Below are 4,730 nucleotides of genomic sequence, written 5' to 3'. Positions count from 1 at the left end.
AACACATGGAAGAAAAGGGAGCTAGAAACTGAGCTAGTCAGGGCAAAAGTGTATATACCTTATCAATCAGCAAATTATTCACTTCTTCCCACTTTGTTACTTCCATTCTCTCCAGGACTTATTTAATGGTTGGCTGCTGTCAGCCTTAGAGACTGTTAACTCTTAAAAAGTGTTTAGGTGGTCAGAGGAGTGGATTTGCAATTGTTTTTGTTTTTTTTTAAATCTGTTTTAATGTACTCAGTGTCTCCAAATAATACTGTCTGCAGAGTATGTGTAATTTCCTTCCCAGTCTCTCAACAGGCATGACTAGCACCCACTCCAAATAGCCATAGTCACAAGTCAGAGAATAGGCTTAATGAGCAGGGCGGGCAAGCACCTTTCAGGATCCCCTGTTGTGGAGTTGATGCTGCTCAAGTTGAGGTATGTTTAAGCCTCTTGGATACACTCCCATTCTGGCACCACCTAGGTAAGGTATCTCTCACCTAAATATTTGTCTCCCTCCCTTTTACGGTCTTTCACACTCATCACCATTTTGTGAAACTCAGGTATTTGCTTGATTCCTCACACTTACTACCCTTAAAGAAATCATTGCAAGCAGTACATTGAGTGGCAGTTACATGAATGATTTTTGACTGTGATAAAGTATCTGTCTTCTTCTTCCCCTTCTCTTTTCTCTCCCCCTCCCCCCTTAGTTTTTCTTTTCCCTCCCTTTTTTCTTTCTTTTACATAGTTCTAATTTATTGTTTTCATCGTTTACTAGCAGTACCATTCACAGTAGCAGTAGTAAACTTTTAGAACCGAAGTATAACATGCATACAGAAAAGTGTACAAATCATAAGGGTATATGGCTTGGTGAATATTTACAAAGTGATCATACCCAGAACCACCAATGAGATGGAGATACAGGACACCACCTGGACCTCAGCAGCTTTCCTTGTGCCTCTTGTAGTCACTACTCCCCAAAGAAGGTCATCACTATTCAGAACTAAGTTACCCATTAATTCTTCCTATTTTTAATATGCTGTTAATGAGTTTCTGGCATCTTCTGAGTTCCTTAATTTTGAAAACATTATTCAGGTTTATTCAAACTTGCTTTGTTTCAACATTTTCTTCATTTAAATAAGTATATCTATCTATCTATCTATCTATCTATCTATCTGTCTATCATCTATCTATATGAAATAGCCTCTGTGGTTTTCCTAAGATTATGAAACTTCACATATACTAGTATTTCACTTTTTTTTTTTTTTTTTTTTTTTTTTTTTTGTGGTACGCGGACCCCTCTCACTGTTGTGGCCTCTCCCGTTGCGGAGCACAGGCTCCTGACGTGCAGGCTCAGCGGCCGTGGCTCACGGGCCCAGCCGCTCCGCGGCATGTGGGATCTTCCCAGACCGGGGCACGAACCCATGTCCCCTGCATCGGCAGGCAGACTCAACCACTGCGCCACCAGGGAAGCCCCCAGTATTTCACTTTTTAAACTTATTTTTTAAGTTTGTGAATTTCATTTAAGAGGGTACCATCAGCAGGGTTGCTTTTTTCTGTGACAGCTCTAAAAGCAGTGTTGGATTAACTGGGTGCCTACGAGAATCTCAATCTTCCTTCCCGACAGTAATTTGAACTATTATTATGATAAGTTCACTGGGGCTGCAAGTTTCTTGGGTCTGCAGACTTTAGAAGGAAGTAAATAGAGAAATTAGCACTATCTTTACAGTCCTTGTAGCTCTTCATGGTTATAAAAACTAATTGCCTGCTGTATGCTCCCCAGCCTGTTTTTTGATGCTCATTTAAGGAAACATGTTACTGGTTGTTTTCCTTTAGACTTTCTCATAAAACATGAACTTTACATTATGGTAGGAAGAAGCCATTGTCACTGTTCATAGCTGAGAAAAGATGAATAAAGTCACTTTTCTGTCTTTAAGCCAAAACAGGGTAGGTAAAATATTTTTCTTTCTTTTTTTTTTTTTTTGGAGGCTCGAGATTCATGCCAACCTCAGATGCTTTTGCATCTGCAAATGTCCTGATTCTAAGGATTCATCATTTCCCTAACATTTTATAAACTACCTCATCTACCACACCCTACCCAAGTTCTCTTTATTTAAAATTTTTTTTAGAGCATATCAAGGGATTATGGCATTTGGATATATCCCTGAAAACACATCCTTGATGTGTTTCTCTGAAATTGAGGCCCTGATTAGGCTGTCAGCAGATGCTGTATCACATCGATTTGTGCCAGTTGGTACAGAGACAAGTGTCAACCAGAGCGGTTTCTCCCTTTTGCCATAGAAGGATGAAGTGTTTAGGTAGTATTTGCTTATGGGGGATTTCCTGCCACTGCTGAAAGTGATTTAAATCTCTGTCCTATTCAAGCTTAATTTTAGGAGGCCTGTTTTCCCCATAGTCTGAGATAACATTATGATGTTTTCAGTGCACAAGCTTCTCCCTCAGTGTAGCTGATCAATTTTTTTGGTACAGCAGTTATTGTTGTTGTTATTTTTTGGTCATGTGCTCTCATATGGTATTCCTGTGAGTAAACACTAGAGCATTTAGTACCCATGATGCTTTGGCAAAAAACAAACTAACCAAAAATCAAAGGTATGCCTGCGTTTCTTGTCCCCTGAAATCCTCAAGCTATTCTGGCTGAGGTTTCTATGTACTGAAATGCCCAGTGCAGGCTGCCAGGGCTGTCTGGAGAAGGTGTAGTTGTAAACAGTTTTAAATTGTAACATGTACAATTTTAACACAGAATCTCGTAGAGGAGAGAGGGGCCAGTGATTGAGACTGGCAATCCAAGGGGACAACACCATTTTTTTCCTCCTTCATTTGAATCTGTAAAGATCCTTAACTGCATTTTGAATTGGTTAATCCATGAGCTGTCAGCCCAAATTTATGTCCCAGAATTTCAGAGAATAAGCAATAGGATTGATGTCTCCAAAGAGGAAGATTTATAGAAGACTACAGGTGCATAGTTCAGTCCATTCATACACAAGCGGGCACAGGGTTAGATTCAGTAGTTGGCAGCATGCATCATCTTTTTAATCTGGATTAAAGGCGGCTGCATTCAGGTGTGCCTAGATCATCTGGTAAATTGAGACACGAATGAGAATTGTTAACTAAGAAACGTTTTCTGGTTTTCTTAAAATTTAAATGCAGGGATCCAGCTAGTAGAATCCAAAAATTTTCTTCAAGATCATCAGACTTTGCTTCTGTAGAATAATTGGCGGTTGAAAGAGGGGTACTTCAACTCTTACAAGGCTGGTAATGGAAGGAAATTAGGAGCCAGTGGAGAGTGGGAGATGTAGGTGTGATAGGTGAATCCCCTTCAAGGATAGCGATGTGTTCATATCTGAACTCTATCTTAAAAGCTGCTTTTTAATCTCCTTTCCTTCCTTTCCCCCAAAACATGCAGGCAGAGTAGAGTAATAGTTCATCTTTTTGTATGATTTTGGGGGGGGAGGGGTGAATTTTCACTGTCTTGGCATCAAATGACCTATATGACTCAAGGGAAAACAGGCAGCTTAGATTATGATATAATTATTCACAAAGGGGAAACCTCAGTGGAAATTATTGTTTTACGTTTTCTCTATTCTTTGTAGTGAGTCAAAGAATTTTCCCCCTTAGCCTCACATAGAAAATGAAACTTTACACAATAAAAAGTAGGGATGGCAGGTCTCAAAGGGGAAAAAGGTTGCTGTCAAATTTTTTTCTCTGGAATATGGAAATTTGGGTGGATTATCTGCTCAGAGGAGGTTTCCTTTATTAATTCTTTTTCCTTTTTACACTTAAGACATCTGTTAACATTTCACACAGCCCAACAGATGTTGCAAAGCAAGTCCCATACTTTGTTCTCAAGAAAAATGACTTTTCCTCGATTGGTTCCCCGCACCTCTGTGACTGGGCCCAGCCTGCTGCTTCTGCATAATTTGCATATATTAAGTTATATACCTTAATGCCATATGAATTTGTAGCTTCAGCATTCTTTTTATACTGTAAAGTGTGATTTGATTAGAAACTAGTTTACATGTTGAGAGGTCATAATGTTTAAAAAAATCTCCGTTGAGAATGGCAGCCTAATTCCACAGATAGGATTGGATAGCCAATTATTGAATATTTTTCTCTATAAAATATGTGAAGTACAAAAGCTTGAGTTGTTTTGCCACAAGGAAGTGCTGATTGTCATGCGATGTGGAGCATCATTTTTATTATTTTGGCAAGAACAGGGACAGTTTTGTCTTGACAAGCCATTAGATGAATACCAGCTTGTGTCACATGAAAAACCACTGATCTTTAACCCAGCTCTGTACTTAACCAAGCCTTGAAAATGAATAGTGAATAAAAGAAGAGCAAAGGCCAGTTTACTGTCATTACAGATTACAGAATCTGTTAACAGCTGCTGAACTGAACCCAGGGAATTACAGGTATTGTTCCGTGAACCAGCAGAAGTCCTACAGATGCTTGTTAAACTGTGTATATAAATTGTACATTTATTTGATATTTGCTTAGGATTTACATTGTTGGAAACATAGCTAGAAAAAAGGAAAATTCTTGAGTAATTTCTCAGTGTACTAAATGTATGCCTTTATCACAAAACCATATATGTTTATATGAAACTATCTCAGTGATGCTTCCTTACCTCCACTTATGGAACTTATTTTAAGAAAGTAATGTGCCTTTCAAAGAATTATAATAAGTATCAAAAAGAAAAGAAAAAGTATGCAGTCCCCCCCCCCAAA

General features: G+C 38.7%; 1 protein-coding gene across 1 annotated transcript in view; it reads left to right on the top strand.

Moving 5' to 3' along the window:
• The first annotated feature begins 318 nt into the window (after positions 1–318).
• The window catches only part of BNC2 (basonuclin zinc finger protein 2), a 299,077-nt gene continuing 294,665 nt past the window's right edge, over positions 319–4,730 (top strand). Inside the window, exon 1 of the mRNA XM_007465653.1 lies at positions 319–420. The gene's annotated coding sequence lies outside the window, so the exon portion shown is untranslated. The remainder of the gene's footprint in view (positions 421–4,730) is intronic.

Source organism: Lipotes vexillifer, unplaced genomic scaffold (assembly GCF_000442215.2).
Source record: "Lipotes vexillifer unplaced genomic scaffold, Lipotes_vexillifer_v1.1 scaffold31, whole genome shotgun sequence".
Taxonomy (NCBI): Eukaryota; Metazoa; Chordata; class Mammalia; order Artiodactyla; family Lipotidae; genus Lipotes; species Lipotes vexillifer.
This window is presented reverse-complemented; position numbering and strand designations above follow the sequence as displayed.